This window comes from Psammomys obesus, unplaced genomic scaffold (assembly GCF_907164565.1).
Source record: "Psammomys obesus unplaced genomic scaffold, mPsaObe1.curated_primary_1811, whole genome shotgun sequence".
Lineage (NCBI taxonomy): Eukaryota > Metazoa > Chordata > Mammalia > Rodentia > Muridae > Psammomys > Psammomys obesus.
Genome location: NW_026591450.1, coordinates 5975504 through 5994794, shown reverse-complemented (window position 1 = coordinate 5994794; position 19291 = coordinate 5975504). Strand labels below are relative to the sequence as shown.

At 38.3% G+C, this 19291-nt stretch overlaps 1 pseudogene; it reads left to right on the top strand.

Moving 5' to 3' along the window:
- Nucleotides 1-9745: 9745 nt before the first annotated feature.
- Nucleotides 9746-18888, top strand: LOC129679191 (microspherule protein 1-like; annotated as a pseudogene).
- The last annotated feature ends 403 nt before the right edge of the window (nucleotides 18889-19291 follow it).

Here is a 19291-nt window from a genome sequence, read left to right as displayed (position 1 = left end):
TTTCTTTCTTTCTTTCTTTCTTTCTTTCTTTCTTTCTTTCTTTCTTTGTTTCTTTCCTATTTCATTAATCAATGATGACCACATTTAAACCTTTAAGCCTTATAAAGTATTAGAATTGTTATAACACATGATCTAGAAGATAATAGGATTCTGCATTAAAAATATTGTTGTCATAGTTATTTCTGGTTGCCTAGAAACGAAGATATGAAGTTATATGCAGCTATACAGGCTTATGCTGATATTTTCTATGCAGAGGTCAGTTCTCTTCTTTGGATTCAGAAGGCATCTGCTCTGAAGAGCCCCAGAAACTGTGGCTTTTATACTTTCATGTTTGCAAGGTTTGGCCTTGTTTTCTCATAGCACTGACATGCATGCTGAGCTAGAGAAAGGAATTCCTGTAAAATGAGTGAAAGGACCAAGGGCAGATCAAGGGCACCATTGCTTCATTACTAGTGGTGGATACCTTTGCATGACTCTGACGGGGAAGGTTATTACTCAAGATGTCCCTTAGCTCATCATTACACAGTGTGTGGTGGTTTGTATAAAATGGTCCCCATAAACTCAGAGGGAGTGACATTGTTAGGAGGTGTGGCCTTTATGGAGGAAGTAGGTTGTGAGATTTCAATTGTGTCACTCTCCTGCTGACTGGGAATCTGGTTGTAGAACTCTCAGCTACTCCCTAGGACCATATCAGCACACATGCTGACACATTTCCTACCATAATGACAATGGACTAAACCTCTGAACTGTAAGCCAGCCCCAATTAAATGTTTTCCTTTAAGAGTTGCAGTGGTCATAGAGCCTTATCACAGCAATAAAACCCTTACTAAGACTCAGTGCATGGAATAATTTTTTTTTGTTTATGCTACAGTAATACTAGAGGAACCTGGAAAATATTATTTTCTAGTACAAAATACAATAAGTATTCAGAAAGGTCCATTGATTTCTTGATACAGACACTAATAAAATATTGGTCAATTAAACTGGTTTACACTTATTAATATGCAATAGCTTCAGAGTTTGTACAATGATGGCCAACAGTGGGGTGTGCAAAAATGAGAAATAATAGAACACTGATATTCGATGTTTCATAAACCAGTGTTGTCAAGATAAGGGATAGTTTTGGCCAGTTGACGCACCACTTATGGGTGAGTAGAGGCAGAGTGTGGGCTGTTTCTGCTCTTGTCACTTGTGTGTGAACAGACACTCAGTATGACAGTAAAGAGTCCCCTGCTGTACTGCCGACCTCAGACGTTTATTTATATAAAACAGAGCTCACTTTGTCCTGATGGAAATGGGAAAGGCTGTTCTGATGATTTTATATATTTTGCATAGTTTCAGGAGAAAAAGGACAGTTATAAAGAAAAGTAAAAAGAATTAGCTCCATTTTCAGTGAGGGCAAGAGAAAAGGAGAGCATGTTCTGGAGCAATCGATGAACATTTAGCCAACTGTTTTGGATGCAGCTGGGAACAGCTTCTCAGCAAGAGTTTGTATATTTTTCGGAGCTCTTTTTCATGTGCCAACTGACTGTAACATTTAAAACACTGCTAGCAGTCAGATTGCCTCTGTCAGTACCAGTCACCAACCAGCACTGAGCATAATTTAGTGGTGATGCAACAGAAATCACTCAAGGGACTAGTTAATAAATGAGGTCTCTTGACAACACTGTCAGTACAACGTTCTCCTTCATTATTGGTGGTTAAGATCTTAATACAATTCTCATGGGATGAAGATGTGCACTTGGAATTATCACACAGTCTTGGTATGCCTTTTCAGGGTATAGCCCAGCCGCATTAGAAGAACCTAAACACGGCGTTGTACTCCCCAAAAATGTGTTAGTGTTCTTACTCATGGCTCTCTGACAGCTCTAGGTGAAGCTCAGCGTACAGCCAAGCATAAGGTCTCAGATTTGAACCCCAGCACTGAAGAAAAAGGTAAAACCAGGATGCTCCTTTAAGGATTGTCTTACTGAATAGATTCGTGTTGAGATGATCTGTGCATAGCTGGCTCTGACTGATGACATCTAGATAATGACGTCTGTCGTCCTTTTTGTTGCCTTCAGAAATTTTATGAGCTGATACCAATTGCTGTGTTTCATGTCCCAGTTGTTTTGTATCAATTCCATGCCAAAAAAGGGACGTTGTAAGAAACACGCCACCTATTTAGATTTTCAGTGCACCCTTTAGCTATTCAGTGTTTAGTTTTGATGACAGCTATCTCCTTCAGTTTTATCCTCCTTTCATCTCGTGGTGGCAATGTTAAGAGGATCAAAGGTATTCTAAGGCAAACAGCTATTTAGTTTTGGGATTTGAGTTTCAGGCTTCTGAGTCTACGCTATTGAGGGTGGCATGTGAATCTAGAGAAACAGGAGGCATTGTCTTTCTACATTGCATGTTGTGGAAGTTTCTCTGGGAGAAACTTGATACTCAATGTGAGAAAACTTTACAACATCACACCTAACTATATAATATATTCTTATTAGTTTGGTCAGCTTATGAAAGACATGTTGCTGTATTTGTATGTAACTCTGAAAGAGTTTTTTAAGACAGAATAGTGTGTGTGTGTGTGTGTGTGTGTGTGTGTGTGTGTGTGTGTGAGTGTTTGTGGCCCATCTGTCCCAGAACTTGCTCTGTAGACTTTGAACTTGCTGGCCTTGAACTCACAGAGATCTGCCAGCCTCTGCTTTCAGAGTGTTAGAATTAAAGGCTATTAATCATTAAATGCTTTTCTTTTTATCACTTTACTTCCTTCCTATCATTTCTTTTTTTTTGGAAATTCTACTAGTTTGATGTCATTCCTGTTTTATGAACTATGTCATCACTCTCTCTTTTCTCATATTTTTGTATTTATTCTTTTGTAATATGCTCTGAGTGGAATTTTAATTTTGATTTAAAAAATAACTTCCCCTGATGTTTGTTTCATGAGTCAGTTCATCTTCACTCTGTCATAAAGACTTTCTGAAAAGATCTAAGTTAACAGCGTGAAATAAGATGTAGAGTTGACTACGTTTTCTGGGCATGACAGCTGCCTTCATGTTAACTTGGAAGAACCTGAAGAGTCATACAAGATTTTCTTTTTCAACATCCTAGAATGCTGAGGCTTTACCCTGGATACCCCTACCCAAATCAGTTGCCTAGAGTCTCTCCAGAAGGATTTTTCAGTTTCATACTTTCAAACCCAGAAGTTTTTTTTTTTTTTTTTTCTGGAAACTTGGACATAAAGAGCTGCCTACAGTTCATGGTTAGTGAATTTTTGAGAAGTTCTTTTGAAAGGGACAGAGGCTACAGGGGAAAAAAAATCTTAATTTCCCTGTACCACCTCATTCTGTCCATCACTTCTGTATACTCTCCAAGATTCCCTGGTTCAGTGTGGCAGAGAATGTAAGTTTGTCTGTACTGTATTATGTATAATATATACTAGAAACAGGTGCATGGCTTTTGTTCTTTGACAGCTATACTTTCTGTTTGGCTATCTATTTACATGTATATAACTTTAAAAAAGACTTAATAGGAATTTAGGAGTAAAAAGATGCATGTTTTGCTAAAAAAAAAAAATAGCCCAACTACTATATTAACTACCTCTGGCTTCTGCAATAAATTACCCAAACCATTGTGGATTAAGACAGCATAAGTTACCTTTTCCACAAACATAGGAGACAGGCTTTTGAAATCAGGACATCAACAGGTCATGCTCTCTCCAGAGGATCAAGGCAGAAATTCATTTTCTAGTCTTTTCTAGTGACTGTGTTTGCCAGAGTCCATAACTTATTCTTGTCCACATAATCACTTTTGTTCATATAACAGAGTTATGCCACAAATTCTAGGCATTACAACATAGCAATCCTTTAGATAGATACTACTTAGCCTCCCAAAGTACATTTTGGATGAAAGGATCAGTGTAGCCATGGCAAGACATCTGATTAGTAAGTGTTTCCTAAGAAACACAGACATTGAACAGTGAGCTGGTTTTCTTCATGTCAAACATGATTCTCAAACTTGTTTCTAGACTGCCTATTGGCAAAAGAGTCCTTTCTGATGACATCTGCCTCAATAAAGACACATCAGGAGAAAATTAAATCTTCTATTTTCATTAATGAAACCATGTGTTTAATTGTGAAAAATACTCATAGAGTGACCTATTTTAACCATTTAACTATCTGCTATTTATCCTTTTATGACCTCACCTATCCTGATTTCTTCACATTTTATGCCCATGCTTTCTTAATGTATTTTTTATCCCATTTTTCCATTGAGTATAAATGGCCACCAGTTTGTTTCTCTAATGAAAGGATAATAGTAACATTAAAAAACTCTTTCCGGTTCCCATTCATATTACATTACATTGAATGTTGTCCCCACCAACCACGTGGTCAATATTTTATAGACTGAGGGGCATGTCCCAGGATGAGAAGTGACTTATCTAAAACACAAATCTAGTGAATGGAAGACCAATTTAGAAAGTTTACATGTGCCAGACTTTGTAGTCTTTAAACTGTAAACCATTATTGAAGCTGTTCGTAATTTAAAAATCTGTAGATTCGAATCTTGCACAAACTTTTGCCTTTCTGTAAGTTCTGTATTTTAATAGTGTGGCTTTAAACTCATCTCACAGTCATCAAATTTCAAATTTGAAATGGGAAAAAAGCTCAAGAGAATCTGTAAAATCTATAGGCAGCATTATCAGCCCCTCCATGTGTTAGTGATTTGCAATGCGCCTGTGCTTTCCTGTGTTTGTTGCAAGCATCTCTCTTCTGTCATGAAGACTCCAGTGCTTTGGCAACATAAGAATGCAGAATTCTAAAAGTGTATCTAAAAATGTGTTTCTCCTGCTGTAGGAAGTAAATTTTAGAAGGTTGACAGTTGGGCATCCAGATTTGAAGAAGGAGAAAAAAAAATTAATAGGAATGCCAGAATTTTACTTGGAAATACAAAACACCCCCAAAATAGGAAAAGGTGACAATCAATTTGGAGAATCATTTATGAGCTGGTATATAATAACATGCTTTGAATTCCATTTTGAATATGCAATGTTTCACAGAGTTCTAACTAAGGATCTTAAATAGATAAAATGGTCCAAATAGTCTCTACTGTGAATGCCAGCATTTTTGCCTACAGTTGCACAGATTATGCATGTATTTCCAAAGAAAATATTTCTGATACAACTGAGGAAGTAATGTGTTGCTAATTTCAACTGACAGAACTACTATAACTGGTGAAGCACCTTAAACTAAAAAAAGGAAAGGAACAGAGCCTATTTATATCCTAGTCTATATTTGATGCTGTATTTATTTATTTTTTACTCGAGTGATTCATAAAGAGTTTATACATGAGTTAGCAGGGTACTATGTAATGTTTACAAGTTAAACATATTAACTCCTCAAATATTTATCATTTCTTTATGGTGAAAAGGTTTAAAATACTTTTTACAGTTAACAGGTGTATACCGTATTACTGTATCTACAGCCACCTTTCTGCGCAAGGGTGCACTAGAACACCGTCTATTTGTAACTTAATGATCATTGATCGGCTCTTCTCCATCCTCCATTCCGTCCCCCTGATGCCCTGGGAATTATCATTTTTACTTGGTGTCAATGAAGTCAACTTCTTTAGATTCTGTGTGTTACTGAGAGCATGTGGTCATTGGCCTTCTCTGCCTTTTTGATAATAGTCCTGCCTATTGCAGTGAGATGATATCTAATTGTGTTTTTAGTTTCATTTCCCTGATGATCGGTGATGCTCATCATCTATATATATTCTATATATACTTACATGCCCAATTTATTTGGCTTTTTTGGAGGAATGCCTATATACATACTTGATCATGGTAAATGCTCTTTTTAATGTGCTGCTGGATTGGATTTGTTAGATTATATTGAATATTTTACCATGTAGGTTTATTAAGCCTGTTGGCTGACATTTATTTATTATTTATCTATTTATCTATCTATTTATTTATTTACTTATTCTCAAATGTGAAAGAATTCATTCTCCTACTATTTTGTGCCCACTTAAGAAGGATATATATTATTTCTTTGAATGTTTAGCAAAATTCAATAGTGGTGCTATCTGATCTTGGTGTTGTCTTTGATGGAAAACTTCATCACATATTCAGACATGTTCCTTGTAACTGATCGGGTTGGGTTTTTCATTTCTCCACCATACAGTCTTAGCTATGCGTAAACGTCTAAGACTTTGTCACTTTTTCTAGTTTTTCATTTTGGTTGGCACATCCTTGAAGTCTTCTGTGTTTGCTTATATTTATGTAAATTCTATTTTACCTGACACAAGTCCAGCTATTTCTGCTTTCTCTGGGGTTTCATCTGCATGGAAAATCTTAACATGTCTCTTCATTTTCAGTCTCTGTGTGTGTTTCAGATGAAGTGAGTTTTCTACAACCACTTGGGTCTTAAAAGTCATCCACTCAATCATGCTCTTTTTTTTTTTTAATGTATGAAATATTTATTTTCAAGTCTTTTTTTAATATTAGGGTACCCACTTGGATACTGAGCTACCATGGGCTACATCTGAGCAGAGGTTCTAGGTTATAACCATACATGGTCCTTGGTTGGAGAAACAGTCTCAGAAAAGACCCCTGTGCCCAGATATATTTGGTCCTTGTGGCGCTCCTGTCCTCTCCAGGACATACTAACTCCCCTTCTTTCTTATGATTTCCTGCAGTCTGCTGAAGGTTTGGTTATGAGTCTTAGTATCTGCTTTGATATGCTGCTAGGTAGAGTCTTTCAGAGGCCCTCTGTGGTAGGCTCCTGTCCTATTGCTTGTTTTCTCCTACATCCAATGCCCATCCCACTTGTCTTTCTAAGTGAGGATTGATCATCTTACCCTGGGGCCTTTTTCTTGTTTATCTTCTTTAGGTGTATAGATTTCAGCATGTTTAGCCTATTTCAATTTGAAAATTTAAACCATTTATACATAGCACTACTCCTGCCAACCTATCTTCTGATTTTGTTGTCTTCACTTTGTTAATCTTTTCACTTTTAGTCTTTACTACTTGCCATACCTTTTGATTTATGGTTACCATGGAGCTCCCCAAGCATTTTTTTTTGTTATTCCTAACTATGTAGATTTGGTAGCACTTACACTAATCTTCACAGTTATGACTGATATTTCCTTATTTCTAACAGAAGAACTATACATTTGCACTTCGTTCTCCCTAAATTTGAATTATTGTTGCATTCCATAACATATTACCTATGTTTAATGCATTAGTTTAGCTGCTTTAAAATTAATTTATTCTTTGACAGTTCATGCATCTATGTGATGCATTCTGGTCATGTTTAACCCCTTATTTCTTTTATTCTCTTCCCTAATCTAACCCTATCCTCATTATACTTCTTTGCTTTTGCTTTGTGATGCACTGCATTTAACAAGGACCACTCAGGTGAGCATAAAGTGGAGAGATGGCTTGGATACTGCACCCTGTAATTGGTGGCTACATTAATGAATACAATGAATTTCTCTGCTTCAATAGATGGTAAGAGGATCTGGGTGCCATGAGCCTGATTCTTGTCCCAAAACTGAATGTTTATGGTCTCAGTCTTGTCAAAATCCTATGAAAGGAACCAGTTCAATGAGCTCATGAGTACCACAACTTTGTCATGCTCAAAAGCACATTTCATAGCCTTCTTCTCTTTACTCATCTCTTATGTCTTTTGACTCCTGTTCTGTAATATTTCCTCAATCATGAAGGGGGTCATAGAGTGTCTCAGTTAAGGTGGAATGCTCAACAGTCACTTGTTTGTTTTAGCACCTTGACTATCTATGAATATCTCTATTAATCACTGTTTACTGAAAAAAAAAACATCTTTGATGAAGTCTGAGGACAAAACATAAACATAAATATTTGGGAGGCAGTTGAACAATATGTTAATTAAGCAAATAAAAGTGGTAAGATCACCCCTGGTGCTGGTGGTATCCACAGCGATGGGTCTTTGACCAAGTTCCCAGTGCTAGACCTCAGATCTATTCAGAAATCAATGGGTCACTTCCATGGCGGCTATGTCTCCATAAAAATCTTGCCTGGAAAGTTGGTGTTGTAGTAAGCAAGGTCCAGAGCTTAATTAATTAATTAATTAATTAATTAAGTAATATTGCTGCCTTTCCTTCCTAGCTGTCTACATTTCAGCTTCTACCATTATGAAGCTGTTTCAGATCAGCTCCAGCATGGCTTCTCTGTATTCTGCAACTAATATGTGTGTTGGCTTAGCAAAAGGGCCTTAGTGTCCAGGTCTCATCAGCAACTAAGAGCTCTTACATATACAATTTTGGGGGGGGCGTGGCTCTGAGCTTTCTGGATCAACAACTTCTAGGGAGGTGCCACACAGCAGGCATATGATTTTCATTTGCTAACCATGGCTTCCTGGATTGGCATCACTCACATAGTCCCTCTGTCTTTTAGAATTGTTTATAATGTGATAGATTTTGGTGTGGTTCTTCATACTTCCTAAGTTTTAGTTAACACTTCCCCTAAAACTAACACTAAGTTGTTTCTGTTTGTTTGTTTGTTTTTACATTGTTATTTTGTCTATGTGAATCTGGAATTCCTCTATAAGCTGAATTTTTCTTATCTTTGTTTTGAATGAAAACCACCTTTCTTCTTTCAATGGAAACATTTTCAATGTTTAAAAAACAATAAATTGTAGTAAGGTTGAGGTGTCTTTCTCCCCTTTGGAGCTGAAGTTTAGGCCTCAAGCTGTGTCTCTACTCCTTTTCTTAAAGTCAGCTACTGTCAACAACAGAATATCTACGAGTCAACATGCTGAGTTAGAAGATATTGTTCCAATTTTTTCTCAGTGTGTAAAGGACATGCCTCTACATACTAAAGGCTACTTACAAAAAAAATAGCACACATAGCCAACACTAGACAGTGTAGGAAAATATTAAGTCCTCCCCATTAAGAATACTGCTTTCTCCACTTTTATTCAACACAGTGCTCGAAAGAGCAAGAAGCCAAAGTACCTGTACTTGTTGACAGCATGATCTGATGAAGTCATTATAGACTTGTAGGTATGATAAATACTTTATGATGTAAGAGGGTAAGAATTATCATATAGAAGCCAGGAAGTATCTATATGTAAATATTAATTTGCTTCAAAGAAATGGAGAAAGAAATCTCATTGTAAACAAAAAGAAAACTCTGGAATAAAACTTAACAAGGAGATAAAAGACCCCTACAATGAAAACTTTAAGGTCTTAAGAAAGAAGCTGAAAAAGGCACTTGAAATGGCAAAACAGTCTACGCTCCTGGCTTGTTAGAATGAATGTTATGTAAGTAGCTATGTTAGGAAAAGCCACCTAGAGATTCAATACAATATCTATCAAAATCCAAATTACATTTTCACAGAAATAGAAAAACAATCCTAAAATTAATCCAGAAGCACAAAAGACCCCACGCCGTGCAGCAGAAGCAATGCCAAGGCATCAAAGTACCTGATCTTACTTTACTGCAGGGGCCATTGTAACAAAAGCAGCGTATTTACTTGCACAAGAGACATGCAGACCAACGAGATTGAATCAAAGACTTGAAAAGACTCCGTGTGTATGTGTAAACCTGAAAACACTTAACACTGAAAAAAAGCTCTTCAGAAACTGGACGTACCTCATGGAAGCCATCTTTGGCCCTGCGGCTCCTGCTGTTGCCGAGGAGAAATTGTTGGAGCTGGCAGCGTAGGTATGACTCTCTTCTCCGCCTCTAAGCTCACTTGATCAGAATCCCCCTTGGATAAGCCCGTGGGACCCTTCCTCCCATCCCTGTGGTTTGGAGCCAGTGGCTTTGGGACTGTGAGAGGATGGACAAAGATTCTCAAGGTCTGCTAGATTCATCTCTGATGGCATCCAGCACTGCCAGCCGCTCAGAAGGTGAAGAATCCCTGGCAGGGCAGAAGTGAGCCTCCTCCTAGGCCCTGGGTACTATCCCTAAACGGAGAAGCTCTTCCAGGATCATCAAAAGGAAACAATTTGATGATGATCTTGTAGAGAACAACCCGGCCAAATCCTCTACCCGAGTGAAGGGGGCCAGTGAAGTGGAATCAGGCCGCTGCTCAGGGAGTGAGCCACCCGCCGGCGAGAAGAAGGTATCCAAGGCTCCTAGTACTCCTGTGCCACGCAGCCCCGCCCCAACCCCTGGACTCACCAAACCTGTGAAGAAAAGCAAACAGCCTCTTCAGGTGACCAAGGATCTGAGCTGATGGAAGCCTGCAGATGACCCCCTGCTCATCAGTGCTGTGTTGCAGACCAATGACCTGACGTCTGTTCACCTGGGCGTGAAGTTCAGCTGCCATTTCACCCTTCACAAAGTTCAAGAGCGCTGGTACGCCCTGCTCTATGACCCTGACATCTCCAGCCTGGCTTGTCAGGCCATGAAGCAGTTGCACCCAGAAGCCGTTGCAGCCATTCAGAGCAAGGCCCTGTTCAGCAAGGCTGAGGTGCAGCTGCTGAGCCAAGCAGCGTCGACCAACCAGCCCACCTTGGAAACCTTCCAGGACTTGTTGCACTGACACCCTGATGCCTTCTACCTGGCCGTACTGACAAGGCTCTGAGGCCCTTCTCTGATGCAGAGGACCTGATTGACGACAGTGGCCAACCGGCTCCAGAAACGAGAGATCTGGCAGCTGGAACAGGAACTGTGTTAAGTGGCAGGCGCTAGCAGACAGCACCACAGACATGAGCTCTCCCGGGCTGTGACAACCAGCCCCTGGCAGTGTTGCGGGCTGGGTGGTGCACTCTTGTGAGATCATCCTCGGCAGAGCAACTAAGGACAACCAAATCAAGGTGGAATTGTGTCTGGAAGGTCCAGCTTGGAATATTTCCTGAAAGCAAGGTGTCATCAAGCTGAAAAACAATAACTTTTTCATTGCCAATGAGGGGGTTGGAAGGAAGGCAAAGGTGTTTAAGAACCCTAAATAAAGTAGGTTTGGTGAAAATTCTAAGCCTACAAGATATCCATTAATCATGAGGAAATCCATATATTGGCTCTATGAAACTTGAAAATCTTTAAAAGTAAACAGCCCTTATGAGACAAAAAAGAGTCAAATCATGACTTGAGACAAGCCCTGGAAAACTGAAGGTTGAAGAGAACGTGGTCTATAAAAGAGAAGTTCACCTCTCATTAATGAACATAGGAAATAATGAGGAGAATTACCAGTATATTCTGGCTATCAAAAGATTGAAAGCTTAATGGAGATGAGGAATTTCCCCCTTTGCAGAGGAGTAAAGCATGGAGTGAGCCTTGACTTCAGCTCTGAGAGTGTGGTAGAATGACTACATGGTTTGCCCACAATGGGAGCCATTTGCTTTTTAATCCATTGAGAGCTATTTATAGAACCTAGATGTAGTATAGCCATTTACTTAGAGGAGTGATTTTTCACCTCTGTTTAAATATTACAGTAACTCAGAGAGCTTTAAAAATGTACTGATTCCTAGACATTTCCACCTTCTAAAACCAGAACTTTGCTGATGAGATGAAGGTATCCACGATTTTAAACACTTTCCAAGTGACTCATAAGTTCAACAGGGACCAAGAGTCTCTAACCTGAGGAATCCTTCCTTCCTTCTTTTCTGAACTTAACCGAATCTTCTATTGTTATATTCATGAAGTATAACACATTCAGAAATATAAACTGCCATATTAAAAATTTTTATCTATGTGCATTTATCTAACAATAATCTCTTTTTATTTCCCCAAATCTGATGACATTTTAAAGCTTCCATGTTCTGATATTAAATGGAATATAGAAGCACTATTTAATATAAATCTGTGTTTTCCTTGGGCAAACCTGAGTCCATGAAGATTCCTTAGCTACACTTACATCTTCTTTTAATGAGGTAATTATTTTGCCAAGTGTGGAGCTAAGAGGTTTCCTATGTGTGCAACAGTGAATTAAATCGGTGCGCAGTAGATACAGTAATCATTTAACTCTCTTATTCATTTATTAGATTTGATCCTTTGAATTATTTTTACCACTTAGATAGAGGCCTTGAATCCACACTAATATGTTTAACCCTTTACCAGCTGCTTCGTGAAAGATGTTTTTACTTTTTACACTGACATGCTTGTGGGCTTCCTGCTAATAGCATACTTTTTCTTTTAGGTAATTCCTGGGAGAAAAAAAAATAAACTAACAAACACAGTCAATTATTTCTATGGAATTTCTCACGTTTCCTCATGATTTAAATATAATAAATTAAAGATGTCAGGTATAGGTCTGAAGCAGGACATTTTTAGAGATAAATTTACCTAGTTTCTCAAGTGCTTAACATGCAGGAATATACCTTCTGATGCTGACACTATTTCATGCATATTTTAAGAAACAATACCTCTGCTTTGTTTTATAATGAAGCATTAGAAAGTGGAGGCTAAAAGTATTGAATTTTCAAAGATGATTAATTTTTGTGTCTGGCTTTCCATCATGCTCCAAAATCATGTTCATTACCACAGGATCCTACGCTCAACTGTTGAAAATCGTTAGCTTAGCAATATTTAATTTAACGAATGGGGAGCTGTATATGGAGAAATCGAGTCTGCTCTCAGATCCTGATACAAATTATTTGTTCTGGCCATTAGACACGATTGACAGCGGGCTTCCCTTGTGCATCCCACATACCCATGTACCCTAGAAAACACACGAGAAGAAAACACTGGAAATTATGTCAGATAATCATGCAACACACTGGACCAGAACTAGTTACTGAAACTACTGCCTGTAGGTAATAAATGCATGTTGGAAAGGAGTTTTCCTACAGATTATCTTTCGGGGTAACTTATCTGATGACAGAGTAGATGTATTTCTCCAAAAACTGACAAACAGGATCCAGAGTGGAAAGTCATGTCTACACTGTATGTAGTGGTATGAAAGATGCTCATGTTTCTCAACACTTGGTCTCTGGTTGATGATCCTATTTGGGGGAGGGTATTGAACCTTGCTGGAGGAAGTATGTCAGTGAGAACCAGATCTGAAGATTTATAGCATCTCTCTCTCTCTGCTTGTGTATGTAAATAAATATGCTTCCTGTCTCTGCCCATATACCAGGTCTTTCCCAAGCCCTCTGAAAAGCCCAAATGAACTTTTCTACCAGTTGCTTTGTCCATATTTCATCACAGCAATGAAAATGTAACTAATACCTAACTAATACACCCCAATTCTTTTTTGCTGTTTGGTCCAAATTAATTGCAGTAATTATCGCACTGCAGACTGATCTTGATTGTTGAAGATTTCATATGGCCAGAATATATTTGTGGTAATTTCTATTCCATATGATTGAATAGTATATCATTGTTTTTGGTTTCAAAGACCTCTGGCAGGCAAAAACATCTTTGTCAATTTCCTTTAAACATGAACATACTGTGTTTAAAAGTGGGGCTGCCCTTCTGTTGAAATTAATCCTGGAATAAGAAACACTGCTCTCATTTCTATAGCTACCAATTTTAAACACTATTTTTCCAGATTTTTTTTTCTAACAACAACAACAACAAAAATAACAAAAACCCAGATGAGCCATTTTTTACTTTTAACTATTTTTTTTAATTTTCTAATTAACCCCATTTGTATATGTCCTTCTATGTTATAGGATGAATAAAAGGTAGCTTTGAAACTATGGAATATACAACAAAATAAAAAGAGTAATAGCAATGAAGTAAATTAGTAATGAAATAATGAAGAACTAATTTGGATACAGATTGGAATGCATAGTTTCCATGATCTAGTAAGCTATATTGTGTCAACGGAGGAGTTTTTGATTCTAAGAAGCTGGCTTAAAATAAAATGAAACTGTTTATTCACAAAATCCCTAAGGACCATAATATGAAACATTTTCTAGGAGATATATAACCTCAGTGCTAAGACCAGTCAGCCTTTTCCCTCTAAAATTAAAAAAATAAAGATGGGTATGGTGCATTCTAATAAATGGTCTCAGATGAATCTATTCTATTTACTTGATGAACCAATAGTTTTGGGTTTGGGGATTAAATTATAGTGTGTTTTTTTCAGGTTGCCAATGATGTATAAATGAATTTAATGTCACTAATTATTTTGTTTTCATGTGTAAATTAAATATCAGTGTATATTAAGAAAGGTTCAAATACTCTATTTGGATATGTTGAATGGGGTCAGAGTCTTTTCAAATTGTTCTCTTTATTATATATACCATAGTAGTTTTCCACACATACCTTAATTATGTACATTAAATATGCCAGTAACTATGTTTTTACAATTTGTACTAAATATCCCTGTCTTATTTGATTTTGTTTCTAAGCTTTAATTTCTGTGCCAGATCCCCTGTAAAACTGACAAAAGACAATACAAATAAGTTTCCTGATACACTGTATATAGGTTGAAAGAGAAAGAAATTAGCCAAGGATAACTCAGTTTTGGTTTCTTTTTTTCCCTTTTTTTCTTCCTTCCTTCCTTCCTTCCTTCCTTCCTTCCTTCCTTCCTTCCTTCCTTCCTTTCTTCCTTCCTTCTTTCTTTCTTTTTCTTCCTCTTTCTTTCTTTCTTTTTTTCTTTCTTCTGCCTGCTCTTCATGTTCTTCTGTTTCTATTTTGTGGAATAATTTGAGAAATATTGGTGTTAGCTCTTCGGAAGTCAGGCAGAATTCTATACTAAAATCTTTTGCCTCTGCACATTTTTAGTTGGGAGACTTTTAATGACTGCTTCTATTTTATAGGGGTTATAGGTATATTTAAATTGTTTATCTGCTCTTGATTTAACTTTAGTGAGTGGTGACTATTGAGAAAATTATGGTTTTTTTGATATTCCAATTTTATGGAGTACAGGTTTTTAAAGTATATACTTATGAGTCTCGGTAAGTTTCCCTTTTTGTTTCTGATTTTGTTAATTTGAATACTGTCTCTCCATAGTTTAGTGAGTTTGCATATGGGTTTGCCTGTCTTTTTTATTTTCTCAAAGAACCAGTTCTTTGTTTCCTTGAATTGTTTTCTTTGTTTCTTTTTTATTATTATTATTATTTTTTAATTTTTCTTTTTAGTTACATTTTGTTAACTCTGTGTCCCAGCTGTATCCCGCTCCCTCATTCCCTCCCCAACCCCACACTCCCTCCCTGGTCTCCTCCCTGCCCCTTTCCAAGTCCCCTGATAGGGGAGGACCTCCTCCCCTTTCATCTGACCCTGTTTTATCAGGTATCTTCAGGGCTGGCTGCAAAGTCCTCCTCTGTGGCCTAACAGACTGCTCCTCCCCTGGGGGGGGGTGTCAAACAGCCTGCCCTTGAGATCCTGTTAGAAATAGTCCGTGTTCCCCTTACTTTGGAAAACTACTTGGTTACTGAGCTACCACAGGCCACATCCGAGCAGAAGTTCTAGGTTATATCCATAGATGGTCCTTGGTTGAGTGTCAGTCTCAGAAAAGACCCTGTGCCCAGATATATTTGGTCCTTGTAGAGCTCCTATCCTTTCCATATCATACTAACGTCCCTTCTTTCATATGATTCCCTGCACTCTGCCGAGGGTTTGGTTATGAGTCTTAGTGTCTGCTTTGAAACACTGCTAGGTAGAGTCTTCCCGATGCCTTTTGTGGTAGACTCCTGTCATAAGTTCAATGCACATCCCATTTGTCTTTCTAAATGAGGATTAATCACCTTCGCCTGTGTCCACTTTCTTGATTATCTTCTTTAGGTGTGTATTTCATTATGTTTATCATATCTTGTAGGTCTATACAAGCGAGTATATACCAAGTTTGTCTTTCTCCTTCTGGGATACTTCACTCAGAATGATCTTTTCTAGATCCCACCACTTGCCTGCAAATTTCATGATTTCCTCCTTTTTGATTGCTGAGTAGTATTCCATTGTGTAAAAATACCACAATTTCTGTATCCATTCCTCCGTTGATGGACATCTGGGTTGTTTCCAAGTTCTGGCTATTACAAATAAAGCTGCTACGAACATGGTTGAACAAATGTCCTTGTTGTGTACTTGAGCAAATTTTGGGTATATACCTAGGAGTGGTATAGCTGGGTCGTGAGGTAGCACTACTCCTACTTGTCTGAGAAAGCGCCAGATTGACTTCCAGAGTGGTTGAACCAGTTTACATTCCCACCAGCAATGGAGGAGGGTTCCCTTTTCTCCACAACCTCTCCAGCATGTGCTATCACTTGAGTTTTTCATTTTGGCCATTCTGATGGGTGTAAGGTGAAATCTCAGGGTCATTTTGATTTGCATTTCCCTAATGGCTAATGAGGTTGAGCATTTCTTTAAGTGTTTCTCTGCCATTCGACGTTCCTCTTTCGAGAATTCTCTGTTTAGCTCTGTTCCCCATTTTTTAAGTGGATTACTTGGTTTGTTGCTTTTCTGCTTCTTTAGTTCTTTATATATACTTGATATTAGCCCTCTGTCAGATAAAGGGTTGGTGAAGATTCTTTCCCAATCTGTAGGCTGTCTATTTGTAGATCCATATTTATCACCCTGCACAAAACTAAAGTCCAAGTGGATCAAGGACCTCAACATAAAACCAGATACTCTAAATCAGCTGGAAAAAAAAGTGGGAAACAGCCTAGAACTCATTGGCACAGGAGACAACTTCCTGAACAGAACACCAACAGCACAGGCTCTAAGAGCAACAATCAATAAATGGGACCTCATGAAACTGAAAAGCTTCTGTAAAGCAAAAGACACTGTCATCAAAACAAATAGACAGCCTACAGATTGGGAAAGAGTTTTCTTTGTTTCTATTTTACTGATTTCAGGCCTCTGTTTGGTTTTTCTCACTGCATACTACTCTTGAGTATGCTTACCTCTTTTTGTTCTAGAGTTTTCAGGTGAACTCTTAACTTGTTAATATGATTCTGAGATCTCTACATTTTTTTTTTAAATGCCCAGGCACTTATTGCTATGAACTTTCCACTAAGCACCATTTTCATTGTGTACTATAAGTTTGGGTAGACTGTGCTTTCATTTTCACTGAATTTTAGAATGTCTTTTATTTCTTTCTTTATTTTTGTCTTGACCTGTCTTCTTTTTTATTCAGTAGAGATTTGTTCCTAATGATATTCTATATTCATAGATTAGTGTCTTATCCAGTCATCATCAGAGAGGCTTCCTCTGGCGGAAGTTGGAATAGATGCACGGACTCACAGACATTATGTGGAGAGAGGGTCTAAATTGGAGGTTTCCACCAAATTCTTCCCTCTGGCAGGGAATCCTGCCAGACAGAAGTAAAAAGATTGTATGATCAGAAGGGGTGTTGGACACCAGGAGAAAACAGCCTCATGAATCAATTAAGCAAGGTGCACATGAGCTCACGGAAACTGAAACAGCAAGCACAGGGCCTACACAGTGTCCATGAGGGTCTCTGCAGATATATTATTACTATCAGCATTTTTGTGGGACTTTTGACTATGAGTTGAGTGGGTCTCTGACTCTACTGCCTGTTCTTGGGACTCTTTTTCTCCTCTTGGGTTGCTCTGTCCAACTTTTATATGAAAGTTTTGGGTCATTTTTGTTGTTGTTGTTATGTTTGGTTTTTATCTCTTAGAAACCTATTTTTTTTTCTACTCAGAGGCAGATATGGAGTGGATCCAGAGGAGAGGGTGTTAGTATTATTTCAAAATGCCATGTACACAACCAATCTTAAATGCAATGAGGTTTGTTGGATGGAGATGGAGAGAGAGGGAAAGGAGAGAGATAGAGAGACATAGTAGGGCGAGGGGGCGCCCCGACAGAGAGAAGGGAGAAAACAGGAGAGAGGGAGAGAGCAAAAGCAAGAGAGTAAGAGAGAGGGGGAATGGCCGGCTGATGGGTCACTATGTACCTGACCCAGAGGATATAGGATGCAGGTAACTTAGGATGTTGCCAGGACCCTAAAGGTCCCTAAGGAAAAGCCAGTTGAATTGCCTGCACAACATAACAGAGAGGAGAAGGAGAAAACCTGGGTGGGATGGAGGGAGGGGAAACTATATTCAGGATATATTGTATGAGAAAAGAATCTATTTTCAATAAAACTCCCAAAGATATAATAGACCACAGCACACAGAGCTGCATAAAATGTTAGAGAATTGGGAAAACTACCTGACATTAGCAAGGCTGCAAACCTGAGAGAACAGGAAATTCCCCAGAAGCAAATACTTTATAATAAAACATGTTCATCAAAATAGACAGTATGGGAGATTAGAAGAAATTTGATTCCTTAGAAAAGGGACCATTGTGAGAGTTCTCAGCTCTGCACCTGTATATATTTATACATATATATATGTACATATATATATATATAAGGAATATACATATATGTACATATATGTATATATGGAATAAAGAATAAGCTGAGAATGCACTGAAAAAAATGTATGTTATCTGTGAAAGTCACTGAAAAAGTTCTGTTGTGCTCCCTATGGTATATGTAGAATAGTAAGTCGTGAGATAAAACCAAATCTCAGCCCTGTTTTCTCCCTAAACCCTGGTTCCCCTCCACTGACCAAGGCCATGATGACTCTGAGGATTGCCACAGACACAGGGGACAGGAGCTGACTGAGGGAATGCAGAAGAAAAGGCCACAAAATGGAAGAAAGCCATTAGGGAGAAAGGAAGCTTGAATTCTGGTAAGAGGAGTAAATGAAGCTACAAAGATGAATATAGGCCCCTTATAAGTTTTGAACATTTTTATACCTGGCTGGACAGAATAACCAGAGAGCATATTTGAGACAAGCTAGCAAGGCAGGCCCTTGAGATCAGGGATCATATCATTTGGAGACAAGAGGCACATGATCATTTGGGGACAACAGACAGCCTGAGGGTGGCTTCTGTACAGGAATTCAACTCAGAATGGAAGAAAGACAAAGGAGAAGATATTAAATGAGTCTGTTCTATTTAACCTGTTTGGATTTCAGAACAATGAAGAGCTGCTTCCCTGCTACCAAGGCCAGCTGTAATTGCTGTGGACTGCAAATGACAACACAGAGAATGGGTTAGTCCATAACTGTCCCGGAAAGAAATATTAAAAGTTGTTATAATTTTTATTTTGAAACAAGCTCTTGCTCTGTATTCTAGGTTAGAATCAAAGTCACAGAAATCCTGCCTTAGCCTGTCAGAGTGCCGGTGAGGTAAGCGGGCACAAGAGATAGTTTAGTTTGGGAATACCCTCCCTCTTGCAATGCACTTGCCAGTCTAGTCCCTTCACCTGTGTGTACTATGCACACACCGCCTTCTCAACCCCTACGTGCATAAGGTTGCACCTATTTCCATATCTGAATAGTAGTCTAAATTTCACCACTACTAAAAACCAAATTTACAGTTCAATTCAGGTATATTCCCCATCTATCTGGATATGAAAAA